This window comes from Sorex fumeus, unplaced genomic scaffold, assembly GCF_029834395.1.
Source record: "Sorex fumeus unplaced genomic scaffold, SorFum_2.1 ptg000007l, whole genome shotgun sequence".
NCBI lineage: Eukaryota > Metazoa > Chordata > Mammalia > Eulipotyphla > Soricidae > Sorex > Sorex fumeus.
Genome location: NW_026606064.1, coordinates 20119565 through 20135005, shown reverse-complemented (window position 1 = coordinate 20135005; position 15441 = coordinate 20119565). Strand labels below are relative to the sequence as shown.

Here is a 15441-nt window from a genome sequence, read left to right as displayed (position 1 = left end):
TTTGGAGTGGGCAGATTTAATTACCACAGCTTCCGTGATGCAGTCAGCCTATTCTTGGCTGGCAAATGGGGCAGGTTGGTTCTTTATCCCCTCCTGCCATGGTCAAACCTCTGAGATCACAGACAGGCAGCGTTTTCATCCAGTCTGGGAGTAAAAGCCCCTCTTTCTAGAAGTGGCTTCAATGCTGCCTCACAAGGACCCAGCCAAGCTCTCTTCTCTAAAGGGCTGACTGGCCCAATTTCTTCTATTAATATGGTCATCCCAGCTAGAAGGGTAAAATAGTTCCAAGTCTGCTATTCCAAAGCATGGGGAGGAAAGATGCCTTGGTTTTGTAATACATCTCACTGGACACATTCCACTTTGAGGATTAGGCTGAGATGCTTGATATGATTTCTTTCTCCTGGGCTCAACGGGCCTGCAGGAGAAAGAAATAGAAATTCAGAGGCTTGCTGGTGGGTGCAGAAAAAAAGGGGTTGAACAGAGAACAAGAGGCCCTATCAACACAGAGGGAAGAGGGTGAAATTAAAATGACGGCCTAGGAAGACCACATTGTGGGCTAATAGTGAAAGCCAAGGGGCTTTCAACAATAATGATGACAATAATAGCCAAAAGAATGTGTTGATAGTAATGATAACCCACACTGTCAGAGCACTTACTCCAGGTATTTTTTCCAGCACTTTATACCCACAATAATCCCATGAGGAATGTACTTCTTATATGCCAGTTTGACAACTGAAGAAACTGAGACGCTGAGAAGTCATGCTTTCTGCCCAAAGTAACAGTGAGTGGCAGAGCTGGGTTATGAGACTCTCAGCCTGACTTCTGTCATGTGATCCTCGCCCACATGCCTACACTGACTTTCCTAAGAATGGAGATTCCCTTGCATATCTCTTGCTCTTCAAACTGCTTGTCTTCCCTCACTACTGAAACCTTCCTGAACCTACCACTCTGTAGTCTTGACGCTGTAAACTTAAGGAATGAGGGAGCAAAAGGAAGCAAAACTGAAAATATGAGATGCCTGAGAGATAAAGAAAGCTTCCAGGCACCTTTGGAAAGGTGGGCAGAGATACTCACATCCCTTGAATTATGAACTGGGGCTTCTAGCATATTCTATTCAAATCACAAAGAACAATAGGGCCCTCTGCTTATTTGGAACATTAATAAAGCTCAGAGGTAACATCTGGAATTTTGTGGAGGTTTTTTGTCTGTTTTTATTTTTTCGCCACACCTCGGGATGCTCAAGGGTTATTCCTGGCTCTGTACTCAGGAATTACTTCTGGAGGTGCTTGGGGAACAGAGTTCAAACCCAGGTTGGTCACAAGCAAGGCAAGTACCCTATAGATTGTACTATCTCTCCAGCCTCTAACACCTGAGTTTTAATTCTTGCTTCTTTGGTGCAAAAACACTATACCTTTTTACCTTTATAATATATCTGGGCTAGAGCGATAGCACAGCAGTATGGCATTTGCCTTGCACGCGGCTGACCTGGCTGACCCAGGTTTGATTCCTCCGCCCCTCTCGGAGAGCCCAGCAAGCTACTGAGAGTATCTTGCCCGCAAAGCAAAGCCTGGCAAGCTACCCATGACATATTTGATATGCCAAACACAGTAACAAGTGTCACAATGGTAACATTACTGGGCCGGCTCAAGCAAACCGATGAACAACAGGAGGAGAACAGTGACAGTGACAGTGATAACATATCTTGGAGTTACATATAATTTTCAGTATACACTTGTACTGAGATAATTTCTCTTTTTACCTGAAAAACTTCTTGCAGTTTCTATGAAACAAAACTGTTTATGCTGCTGATAATCAAGGGTGATTTAGAATGGAGCACATGCACATAGCCCAGCATGTGCAAACCCCACAACTAGCAGGCTGAGAAGTGTGTGTGTGCCAGCAATGCAGCTGCACCATTATGTGGGAGCCTCTGGTGACCCCCAGGGGCAAACATGATGATGTGCACACACCACATGTGGGGGAGGGCATGCAAACCCCATCAAAGCAGCAACAAAGGGAAGTGGAGGGGAAATCAACAAGCAGCTAACATTTAAATCATAAAGAATTTAACTAATAAAAAACAAGTTAAAAAGAAAAAGATTGAATGGAGCCAACAGCAAGGTTCCAGAACTTTCTGACAAAGCAGAGGAAGCTACAGAATCTTTCCTAAGCCCTGGTCTAACATGAAGATTTTCATCCCCCTCTCATTGGTAGGAAAGCTTAAAGCAGACTCTCCCCTGGGGATGAAGGAAGACCAGCACCTGATGTCTGCAGAGGATACCCCCACTCAAGTGCCTCCTGCTCCCTCTGCGCTCCTGAACTCCCTTCACCAGGTCTTGTGATGAGCGTGGGGGGACACCCTGAGGCCTGAGGTTTACTGAGAGACAAGGCACCCTTGGAAGCCACCAACTGACCAACTCACTGTACTGCACAGCTACTACAATGAGCAGGAGGAGGGGATGCCCTGGCTTTGCAAAGCATAAGGATGGTTTCAGATTAAGAGTCCCACTATGTCTCCCTGGAACACCAGGTAACTGTGGACCTCATCGTTCTCTCTCTCTCTCTCTCTCTCTCTCTCTCTCTCTCTCTCTCTCTCTCTCTCTCTCTCTTTCTCTCTCTCTCTCTCTCAGCTTTTTGGTCACACCCGGCAATGTTCAGGGGTTACCCCTGTCTCTGCACTCAGGAATGACTCCTGGTGGTGCTCAGGGGGCCATATGGGAGGCCGGGGATCGAACTCAGGTTGGCAAATGCCCTCTCCACTGTGCTATCATTCCGGCCTCTCATTGTTTTCTCATACAGAGAGTGGCACTGCCCACCACCGAGCTGTTTGGTTTCAAGGTTTGTTTCTTTTTTGTTCTTACTTTTGTTTGCTCTTTATAAATAAGTGAAATTCCCTGTGTGTGGTCAACTACCCCTAACTGTTGGTATGGTCTTTGGAATGGGTTGTAGGAGATCCAGGCACAAAGGTGCCACAGGCAGGCACTTAGTCACATTTGGGGAATTCCTGTATGGCCTCATTGCTATCAAAGGTACCCAAAGTGTGAGGACTGTTTTTCAAATTCATCCTCTCTTGCTCAGAATCGACTCATGCAATAAGGTAAAGGCCCTCCCGTAGTTCATCGATTTGCTCGAGCGGGCCCAGTAACGTCTCCATTGGAGACTTTGTTGTTACTGTGTCTGGCATATCGAATACGTCACGGGGGACTCATGCAATAGTACTAATTAATTTTTAACAAGGATAACATCTGCGTGTGTTTTGCTCTATTTTATAAGTTATACAAAGATAAGATCCTAGACCCCACTGTGTTCCTGGATCATAAAAAGACTCAGTTGGAGATAATCCTCTAATGTTCCTGTGCTTCTCTGAGCATGCAGGATGGCATCAGCTGAGACGTCTAAGATTCTGGGCAACCCCCAGAGCTCATCCAGAACCAAGGACAGGAAGCCTTTGATTGGAATATAAACAGAGAGGATGCGTTCCCAAACAGCCACTTTGGTCCAGATCATACTGCATTTTTTCTTTCCAAAGCAATAAAACTCAAGGACTCTTCTCTGTCACTTAAAGGGAGATTGGTTCTGAAGATCTAGAATATCATTATTCTCTTGTCCCTTAGGTTTGTCTGAAATATTGTCTCATAATTGAGGCAAATGGGAGTACAGCACTGAAAGATTCAAATTTTCTACCAATCTTGACAGAAGATTTTTTTAAATGAGCAAAAATTAAATGGAAAAAAAATTTCTCTTCAGCCAGAACTTTTCGCAAACATGAAATTTATATATTAATTTTATCACATAAGAAGAGATTTACTTTCTGGTTCTACCATATATATTTTAAAATATTATTTATGCAAAACCAATTATCTATTACTTCTTTAACTTACAGATTTTTGTACAGGCATTTTGTGTGTATCCTTTAGGTAAAAATTTAGAAAAGTGAATTAGGTTCCTACTAAGGCAGCAACAATCCATAAAATGACTAAATCAGACAGGACTGGGGCTTCGTGCAAATGACTAGAGTCAGACATTGTGGGTGGCACTATTAATGGGATTTGGTAATTCTGTAAATAGGTATAATACCTATTTCTAAATCTGTTTATATTCATGGACCTGGTAATTCCATCTTGAGAATATGGCACAGGGAACTAAGGCCAAGAAAAATAAATTCAATTCAGATAAAGATGGTTATTGGCAGTACTATTTACAAAACAAGAAAGTTGGAAACAACCCAGGTGAATCATTGAAGAAAGGTTAAGTAAATAATTTCCCAGCAATAGTGAAGAAGGACAGAGCCATTACAAGATAAAATTTCTTATTCATCTTGCTACAAGGCAACTTATCTACAAACCCAGCATCAAGAAGGTCCTGCCTACAGTCCACACAAAATAAGAGGCACTGAAGAACAATCAACAAAGCAGAAGGAACTTTAACATAAATATTTACAACACAATGGCTTGCTTCATTTTTATAAAAAAAGAAAAGGAGAAGGGAGACAGCAAAACATAGATATAAGATACATAATATGATCTCAAGTACATATTGTCATATGTAATGAACAGAAGGAACAGAATGTAGTGGGTTTTTGTTTGTTTTAGGGGTCTCACCCAGCAGCGTTTAGCGTTCAATCCTGACTTTGTCCTCAGGGATCACCTTTGGAGGTACTCAGGGCACCAAAGCAGTGCTGGGGATAGAACTAGGAACTGCTGCAAGCAAGGCAAGCACCCTAGCCATGTATTATCTCTTGGGTCCCAAAAGAGATGTACTTTAGAAGTGATGATATGCAGCTAAAGAAATTGCTAGTGATTTTATTAATTTTTTATAATTTTACATTACCTATAAACTATAAGCACTTTTATCATCAAAAATGCTAATAGCCTTTTTTAAATAAAACTATAGGCAAATGAACTAAAAGGAAATAGCTTTGAACAGTGAGGAAAAGTGAGCCAATATCTAAACAGACTAAGTCATCTATTTTATTGCAAAAAAAAAAAAAGAAAGAAAGAAAAAGAAAATCCAATTCTTCTATATTTTAGCTATACTTTCTGGTTTCCTAAATAATTTCTATTAGCAGTTTCTGCTTCATTTGACTTTTCTTTAAACCATTGTTTTGAACTCCTGAAAACAAAATAAGTGTATAAAGTACTTTAATGCTATTTCAAGTCTAGTAAGACTTATAGCCACCCTCCACAGATCTCATAAACACTCAGTAACTGTGTTGAAAGACTGAATGAACATTATCCATTTTCATTCCATTTCTTGAGGAGAAAAAGCAGTCACTTAAAAGAGATAAATAACTTATGCACTCAGCTCATATTCATTGAGAAGTATACCATGACTGTGGCTCATTGTTAGTCTCTGGTATGAAGGGAGTTTTCTTTTATTCACCATCCTGAGATGTTGCAGAGCCAACTGTTCTTTTGATGAACAGATTGTACCTCCCAATTTTTACTTCTCTTTTTTCTGTACCTCTGTGTTTCTAGGGAAGATCTGGTTCACACAGGAGGAAGACTGTATTAGTTCAGTCCCTAGGAAAATCAAGCATCTTTGCCTAATACCAAAATAAATACTAAGAAGTGTTTTATATCTATTATTCTTATTTGTCCAGGAATGTAAAGTACACCTGCTTCCTCAACACCTCCCATCCCCACTCCTACAAGCTCACCCCCAAACCACCCCAACCAAAATTCTGACCTGACCAATTTCTCCTCTCTAGGAACGCACTGGTTTCGGAGCGCTGGAATGAGCTTGGTCTCCCTAACAGAGCTGGTATACTTCAGAAGAAGCTCTGATAGGTGCTTTAAAAGTTGACTTAACCAGTGTTTTTGATGTCAAAGAAGTAACAAACTGTCCTATTGACTGCTGCCATTTGGCCCAGAGCTGAAGGTCGCTAAGTGTTTATTTGAATGTTGTGCAATTATGGGAGTTAAAGACATCATCGGAATCACCTTAAACCTTTGATGTGCCTTTCCTCTCCTTAAACAAAACACACTAGCTGACTCCTTTCAGGTTTTGCGAATTTCCATAGGATATCCCAACAGTTCGCTGAGAGCCCTTGGGCCATTGGATCTGTCACCAGATGTTCCTCCCTTAGTACTTAGCTTTGTTCTTCTATCCTATCCCTCTAGCCACCTATGATTATGAAGTAATCATTTAATTCCTGGGTGCCTTGCTCTCTGATATTAACCTGGACCCCATCAAAGTCCTGAGCTTTCACTTATAATCCCAAGGTAAAGGAAAGAAACTTTCTCCTTTTAAGGTCTGGAGATGTTTAAACCTTTTTATCATTATTCTTAAATCCTAGACATTCTGTAGCTTATTCATGGATGCTGGTTGAAGGACCTCCACCTTGTTTTCCAGTTCCATGAAAAATGAAAGGTAAACTCACTGATTTTGTTTGTTTTGGTTTGGGGACTATATCCAGTGGTGCTCAGGTGCTATTCCTGGTTCTGTACTGAGGGATCACTTTTAGCAGTGCTCAGGGGGTTCCAGAAATTGAAGCCGGGTTGGCCACATGCAAAGTAAACACCCTACTCCACTGTGCTATCACTCTAGCCTGAACTCACTCTTTTGATGTGAATCTAAATGCCTATTTTTGTGTAACCTTCAATGACTTCCATAGAACGACACAATTCTCAGAATGAGTTTTTCAAAACACCAGTCCACAAATATTCTTGGATACCAAGATCAGGGGACCATGTAATACCGGAAGGGCAGCTTACCCTTGAAGGCTTCCACTATGTGTTCCTGTCCTCAAGTTGTAGACATTCAACCATAAAGAGACATGACCAGCCACAAAATACCCAAGGTGACTGAAGCCAAAGCATGATTAGTGTTTTGTTGACCACGTGCACATTAAGGAATACAATGAAAACAAGAAATACACTCTGGGAAGCAATCACCTCCCCGGAGTAAAGGTTATGTCACCGAATTTACTCTTCCTTATGGAGGAATGGTGAAGAAAGATCAGAAGGTCTTTGCCCCTCAGGCTGCTGCTTGCAGGTATTTTAATCAGACTCCTGGCCATGTCTATGGCTGTGTCACAAGATACTGTTAGCCTTACTGAGAATCATTTCCATCACAATCCAAAATTTTCCACACATTTTCCCAGACATAATACATCCAGAAAGGGATTATATTTTATTTGTTTCCAAATTGCAAGCTTGAGTATATATGCCAGAACAGTGCGCTTCTGTCTGGATTGGACATCTTTTGGAGCTCCATCTGAGATTTCAACCTGTTTTCCAGTCCTCATGAGTTGTAAGACCCAGGACAGATGACCTAACAAGTATAAGCTTTAAATAGTCACTTATTGAAAGTAATAATAATAAGTTCTACATGACAAGGGCAAAAATTAAATCTGTCAGTATATGTGAAAGTGTCTAAAATATAGCATGTAGCACACAGTGACAATTATCATCTTCATCACTTATTCATTACAGAACTTTTGTTTTGGCCTCACCTATGCCACGCAAGTATTCTATCATTGAGCCTTATCTTTGGCCCTTCACTTCTATTTCTTAAGCAAGACGTAACTTTAATGGTCTTCACATTATTTGGGTAAGGAGAGTGGCCCTTAGAATCCCTGGTAAAATCTCAGCAAAGCTGCTTGTATGGCACTTTGACTCCAGTGCCCAGCAACTACCTCCTCCTTGATCACACATATTACTGTAATATATAGTATATAGTATATACTATATTCCATATTCTGGAATATATAGTAATATACTTTAATATACAGTGATATCAGATAGCTTTCATCAGAGACTTACTAAGTGCCAGGCACATGCTAAGAGATTTACCCATGCGGGGTTCTCTTAAGTCTTTCAACAATCCCAAAGTCAGGCTCTACTATTACCCAACAAGAAGGCAGAGAGCGGCTGGGTAAGTTGCCCAAGAGCAACCATCAGGTAAGTGGCAAAGTGGGACTCAGTTTCCCGAGCCCAGATCGGGCACTGCCACCCTGCCCTGCCTTTCCTAGAGGTCTTGACTGTCTCACTAGAGAAAGGGCAGAGGAAAGCATGACCATTGGAAGGAGGGTGGTAGGGGTGCGTGAGGCACAAATAAGAAAACCATATTTTGGGCGTCAGGCAGAGAAAACAACCAGCTAATCAATTAGTCAGGCACAGCCTGAGCAGCATTAACATTCTGTCCCAGAATGTTCTGGGGTTGTCTGAGTAGGAGGCGGACAGCAGGCTGCTGCCTGGCAGCCGGAGCCTGGGACACAGCTAATGAGAGCAAAGCAGCTACAGATGCTTCTTTTTCTGGGCTGCCAAAGGCTTTTGTTATTTGTGAAAGAGAGGCTCAGCAGAGGGTTTCAAATGTCATTTGGGATACAGAGCCAGAGAGTGCCCTAACCTCCCTCCAAGCTTCGGAATTTTAGGATGCCAACTCTCCCAGGGAAACCTCCAATAGATCTGACTCTGTCTCCAAATAACAGCACTAAAGCTTCGAGCACTTTCTCCAGAGAACTGGGTTCTTTATGTTGACTTCTTCCAGCAAAGCTCTGCATGGAATTATCTGCTGAGTTTTTCCAGCAATGCTCTGCATGAAGTCATTGTCTGCTGAATTCTTCCAGTCTTGCTCTGCAGGGAAGTATCACCTCCTCCTTGCTGATGAGGTGTAAAGAGGCAAAGTTTATTGTCCCTGGACACGTGGCCATGAAGAATAAGAGCCAGAACCTCAGTCAGAGATGGGAGAAATGCATATCAGATGCAAGCAAGTTTGCTGAGATTTGCCAGGGATTCTAAGGGCCTCTCCTCTTAGTCAAATAATGTGAAGACTGAACTCATAAAAAGTCATTAAATGGCAGTTTGGAAATAGGAGGCTGGTCAGCTATGGAGGCCAGACTATGGGCCCATGACAGAGCTGCACAGGACAGACCAGGTCCATGCCCAATGCCCTATCTGAGTAATTTTTCCTATTCCTGCCGTGAGAGGCCCTCAAAGATGAGAGGTTAGCTGAGGAGGTCACAGGCATCCCTCAGATTCTGATCCTTGACCTGTTACTTTCTTTGGCTTGCCATTCTGCATAAGGGGGCTGACTTTCAAAACCATTCCTGGAACAGATTCTGCTCCCTCTATCAACAAGAACACCATATGTGTCACCCGACACAAAGAGAAAGAAGACAAACTCCCTGCTGTGGGAGGTGGTGTCCAGGAGGCTGGCCACCCAACTCAGCATCTTCTTTGAATTGCTCTGGGGTGGGAGAGGGGAGGAGCTGTTCAGCCACTGAAAGTTCTTCTTTGTGTTCCTCTCATAGAAATTTCTGGAAGAGGCCAGTGTGGAATGATTCATCATCTGTCCAAGTCTACTTACTCTGAGAAGCCAACTCAGATACTGTGGTTAAAAATAAATCTATGCTCACCTATCTCATTAATATTTTCCATGTGCATTTAGGACCTTCAATGAACAGTGGAAAATCTTGCAACAAAAGCTCTAATAATTTTGTGAAAGTAACTCTACAGTCAAGTCCTCAGTTAGTTTCCCTTTAGAATGCTAAGGAGAGGGCTGGAGAGATGGTATAGCCAGTAGGTTTCTTGCTTTGACCAACCTGGATCCCCAAAACCCCATATGGTCCCCCAAGCCCCACCAAGAGTGATTCCTGAGCACAGAGCCAGGAGTAAGACCTGAGTACCACCAGTGTGGCTCAAAAACAAAACAAAATGTTAAGGAGACATAGTAAGTACTAAACAATCCAAGAAAGTGATAAATTGTTCAGACAGTTGGCTCATTGTTGTTGGAGCACTACTCACAAACCTTGCTTATGACTCTGTGGCTTCATTTCCACTGAGAAAATGGAGACAGTCACAGTGACTATTGTATTCACAGCCTAAAGCACACAGAATCTCCTGAAGGAGTCCCAGGCACCCCTTACATTTCAAACAAGCCACCTATCATTATGCAAATTCAATCTGCTGCAGAATGGATATCATAACGGTCAACTGCTTTTATTCTCTTGCTATGTGCCAGGCACAGGGCTGACATCCTACAGACATAGCATGATTTAGTACTCAAGTCAGCTCCCTGGTGAGTCTTCTACCATTGTATCCATTTACACATGGAAAGAGTCTGAGAAGTTCAGAGCAGGTGGATGGCAGGGCAGGTTTGGAATCCAAATGCCTCAACATTATAACCCCAAAATATTACAATGCCATTATCTGGTCAGAGCTAGATCAGCAGGCTGACAAGTGAAAACCTGGTGATCCCTACTTAATGGGTGAGGACACAGGGACAAAGAGGTTACAGGTGAACCTAGACCTGGTTTTCTTTCTGTAACATTCTGGAACAAACATGATGATCAGACAGGAATTGATAAGCAGGAAGACCATGGAAACAACTGCCCTTCAATTTTGGCAAAAATAATAGGTGGAGGGGATGGAGTAATAGTACAGTGGGGAGGATGTTTGCCTTGCACGTGGCAGAATCAGGTTAGATTCCCAGCACCCCATGTGGTCCCCCGAGCACCGCCAGGAGTAATTCTTAAGTGCATGAGCCAGGAATAACCCCTACGCATCACCGAGTGTAACCCAAAAAGCAAAACAAAAATTAATAATAATAGGTGGAATAGAGGCATTTCTGGTCCCTCTGCAGGCTGGCTGTGACATTTGGGCCCCTCCTCTATGAGTCCTCAAAACGCTTGGCATTTCTTTTTCCAATGATGAATCCCATCTGGAGACATTTTGGGTTGTCCCTGTTGGGATGGGGTGTGGTCATGAGGGACTGGCATCTTGTAGGTGGAGACCAGAAGTGCTGTTAACATCTTTGAAGCACAAAACTTCCCTCCACCACACAGAATTATGCAACCCAAAATGTCCATTGGTGCTGAGGGAGAAACAGGTTTCTTCAGCAGTTTTCAAGCTTCACCCACACTCCTGACTACAGAGTTTGCTGTACTTAATACATCAGTGCTCAGAACCTACTGTAAACTGTGCTTCTCAAATAATGACCATACCCCTAGGAGGATATTTCCGCAGTTCTATGTGTTGCCCTGTGCCCTCTGTTGACCAATAGGATGAGGGCCTGTCTCCAAAGCGACAGAAGCCCACCCACATACCTTCTTTCCAACAGCCAGTGTGTGCATTTTTTTTTTGCCTGAGGCCTTTCTCAAGAGCTAGAAGGCTCTTCTGCCCACACAGAGGACCAAAAAGGCCCTCCTGTTGATCGTCGATTTGCTCGAGCAGGCCCAGTAACGTCTCCATTGGAGACTTTGTTGTTACTGTGTCTGGCATATCGAATACTCTCGGTAGCTTGCCGGGCTCTCCGAGAGGGGCGGAGGAATCGAACTCGGGTCAGCCATGTTGACCGCTTGTAAGGCCAACGCCCTACCCGCTGTGCTATCGCTCCAGCCCACAGAGGGGTGCTGGAGCGATAGCACAGCGGGTAGGGCGTCTGCCTTGCACGCAGCCAACTATGGCTGACCCGAGTTCGATTCCTCCGCCCCTCTCGGAGAGCCCCGGCAAGCTACTGAGAGTATTTGATATGCCAGACACAGTAACAACAGAGGACCAAAGTACTAGAGAATTCACATTCACTCCCACACCCACAAAAGTAGTCCTCAAGCAAATGACTGGTGGGTTTGGATTTGTAAACAGACCTGCTACTCTATTCCCAGGTAAGCTACATGTGAGTCTGATGGGTCCTGTCTCCAGGGGATTAAACTGGAGCTACCCCCCAGCGCCAGTGAGCTGGATAACCCCACCCTCTCTTGACTGCACTTCTGCTTCCCCACTGTCCTTCTGGCACCAGATGAATGACTTCTGCATGAATCCTTGTGCCACCGTTTGTTTATCCTAGAATCGAGGAATCGTCTCTGCTCATTCAAAAATTTAGGAACCTAAACCCACGCAAAATCAAACACACATTCCTTCCCAGAGGAAGCCTCATATACCAACACACAAGTCTATTATTGATCCCCCTGCCCGGGCACAAGTGAGGTATGACCTCAATGCTTCTTCAACGCACAACCCAGATGTAGGAGTCACCGGCTGCTGACCTGCAAGCCATGTGTAACGATATAAGAAACCAACTTTTGTGTTTTGCAACCAAGATCTGGGAGTTGTCGTTACTGGAGAACCCAGGCAGTTACTTCCTGGAGTAACAACCTGGAGAAACCCAGGCAGTTACTTCCCAAAGTGTTCCCATCCAAGGGCAAAATCCCAGAGCAGAGCCTATTCAGGGTCTTGAACTGAAGGTGGTTGTTTCCTTTCTTTGTTTTGTGGAGTTTCCCTGTAACTCACGCTGCCATGTAAAATGCTGCAGAATTAAATCTTCAAGGCTGATACATTGAGTCTGGAGCTCTCTGAGTTTTGTCATAGAACAGATGGAGGCTATTTTGGGGAAAAGGGATTAAAGAAGAAAGAGGTTGAAAGTACCAGTCACACTGTAGATGTTTTCATGCTGGGAAACTGGAAGGAAACTCATCCCGCAGTAGGACTCTCCCATTTGTCACACAGAATCTGTCCTGAGACCTAATGCCTATAGCTGCATTCAGACTGCCCCGGCCAGTGATTTTCTCCTTCCACAGCTTTATCCATCAGCCTTCAAATAAGCTGAACATAGACCCAAAATATCAAGGAAAGACTGTTGCATTGAGCACAGCAGTGGTTCTTTTCTTTCCTTCTTTGATTGGTTCAAAGAGAGAATTGTGGGGGCTAGAGTGTTAACACAGGGGTAGGGAGTTTGCCTTGCACACCACCAACCTGGGTTCGATTCCCAGCATCCCTTATGGTCCCCTGAGCACTGCCACGAGTAATTCCTGAGTGCATGAGCCAGGAATAACCCCTGTGCATCGCCAGGTGTGACCCAAAAAGAAAAACAAAAGAGAGAGAGTTAGTTGTGTATTTCCTTCCCTCTGTCCTTGACATTTGTTGAGCAGGAACCATGTGTTATACATCAGGCTGAAAAGACTCTCGATCTATCATGCCATTTCTCAGGCTTGAGTCATTCACATCCAGGCTTCACTAGTTTGGCTGTATGTGAATAGCACTGCCTGTACTATTATCTACTTAACATTTAGCACGAATTGATTCCATGCACTTAAATGTTTTCTGAGAGGAGTTTATGTAGTATTACTCTCAGTAGGAAAAAAAAACAATACTTGTGATAAATCAGGAGTGGCATTGTAAACGTTTGTGACTTGGTGGTGTTGGTGGTGGTGGTGGTGGTGGGGTGTTGAAAGGGTTTAAATCACAACTGGAGGTTCTCAGGGGTCTTTCCCAGCAGAGCTGAAGGACTTAAACCTGGTCCTCCTGCCTGCTCAGCATGTACCCCAATACTTTTGTTATCTCCCCAGTCTGTGACAATTTTTACACTGAATTCTAGCCAAATGCTGTCACCTCTCTCACCTACCCTGCCATATTTAAAGGGAAGGCTAAGAGGTATTAGCACAGCAATGTACGCTTAGTAATACCTAACCAGGTCTTAAAAAGAAAGAGGGAAAGATTTAAAAAGAAGTTTTGCAACTGGAGAAAAAGTACAGGGGCTTAAAGCATTTTCCTTGCACACAACTGAGACTGGTTTGATCCTTGACACCATATATGGTCCCCCAAGTGTGGCCAGGGGTCATCCCTGATCACAGAGCCATGAGTAAGTCCCGAACAGTGCTAGATGTGGACTGAACACTTTTTAAAGGGGAAAAGCAGTGGGGTTTTTTCCTCCACCACAAAATGAGTTCCCTAATATCAACTTTCCTTCCCTAAGGTCATCCTTCCTCACTTTGAGTAAAGTGTTATTGTTTCCCTTGATCCCTATAACAGTGTGGTTTCCAAGTCACACAACAAAATCTACAGCCTGTGCAGTGCACGTCGGAACTCTGCGGCACTGCTTCCTAGCTGCTCAACTGCCATTGTCACTAAACCTCTCTGAGCTTCTGTTTCCTCAACTGCTCTGATTATAGATCATCTACGATCCTACCTTGTAAAGTGAACCTCTTCAAACAATACTTGGCCCATGATTGTACCCAATGACTTAGGGCTGTCATTATTATTACCATTATTACCAAATCTACATGACAAAGAGTTTGATATCCATTGTACCAAGGGAAAACATAAGGTTCAGCTGAATAAGTCAAGATCACACAACCTTGCCTCTTCCATTTAACCGAGCACATCCCTTAAAGGGCAGCAGGGCTGGCCACCTCTTGTTCATGGTGTATTGCTCTTCATTCTACAGGTTCACGTGTCTGTCTCCAAGAAACTGCCAATCGGTTAGAACACATTTAGACATGATTGGTGATGTTCCTGTCATGTCCTTGGCCCCTAAGGGTGTCATCTTGGCCTGGTATTTACCATCAGTGAAGGAAAGCATGTGGGCCAGGAGCTTGTGTGTGACCACATGCAGATGCACTGCCCTGGCACTGCTATGGTGACTGGAGTGGCAGAAAGTGTGTGAAACCTGTTTTCATTCCTGCACCTTTCTATTTTCAATGTTCCACAGATATAGCTCTCATTCCAATTAAGTGTGACTTCAGCCTTCCACCTGCAGAGAACAGTTGGTAATTATAGACTGCACCAGGCTACGTGAGAGCCTGTTCCAAAGGCTGCCTCCCTTCCCTTTCCAGCTGGACTCCCCTCAGCACAAAGCATCACCTCGGTGTCCAGCCCTGCCCAGCAATTTACAGGGTGGAAGCAATATAATTAAATTAGGTTGTCCAGGGCACATCCTGAAATGGATTTTACTTCCCCTACTTCCTCCCTGGAGACCAAGGCTTAGAGATTTCAGGTAAGGCAAAGCGTCTTTGATCAGGAAACTCAAGGCAGTAAAGACTGATGGGGGAGAGTAAGACACTCTAAGTACTGAAATCCCAAGCTAGATTCAGCATCATCCTGCAGGCAGGTCTGACTGTCATAGATTCTCCACCCACCTTCTTGAGTTTATGGATCAGGTTCAAATTTCCTAACAGAAGCCTTGTCCTCCCTCTCTCTTCCAAAGTAAAGCTAAAGCAAATGCACAAGGAACAGGAGTCCATGACAGAAGTAAGAAATGCACAAGGAACAGGAGCCCATGACAGAAGTAAGACATAGACTTGGAGGATAAAACAGCTGAATGACCTGTGCTCGCAGACTGCCTTGCTCAAGACCCACCACAGAATCACACTTAGAGTGACCCCCAAGAGTCTCTGACTGAGGCATGAGTCTGTGTGGAGACAGGACAAACAGAACCATCTAGAAAAGCCACCCTGCACCCCCAGGCCCCCAAGACTCTTGAGGACATGGGTTTGACCACTTGACTGTGAAGCAAAAGATAAACCTTCCCTGGGGATCTGAGATGAGTGCTGGGACCGTGAAGCCTGAAGCTGCAGGTGGGTATTTGTGGGAAGCAGAAGGGGAACAGGTTTAGGTGGAAACTTATGTTCTATTTATGAAAATAACCTTTTGATGCTTGCAAAAACATTGTCTCAAACACAAGAACCCTCCAACCCACTGAGCATACTGTAGCTATATATAG

At 43.8% G+C, this 15441-nt stretch overlaps 1 protein-coding gene across 2 annotated transcripts in view; it reads right to left on the bottom strand.

The window, feature by feature from the left end:
* Nucleotides 1-15441, bottom strand: part of SLC1A2 (solute carrier family 1 member 2) — a 160569-nt gene that overhangs the window by 101442 nt on the left and 43686 nt on the right. The window contains exon 1 of one of the 2 annotated variants that reach the window (XM_056136111.1): nt 5689-5707. The exons of the other annotated variant lie outside the window; for it this stretch is intronic. The gene's annotated coding sequence lies outside the window, so the exon portion shown is untranslated. Of the gene's footprint in view, nt 1-5688; nt 5708-15441 lie in introns of those variants that run through there. 2 annotated transcript variants of the gene reach the window in all.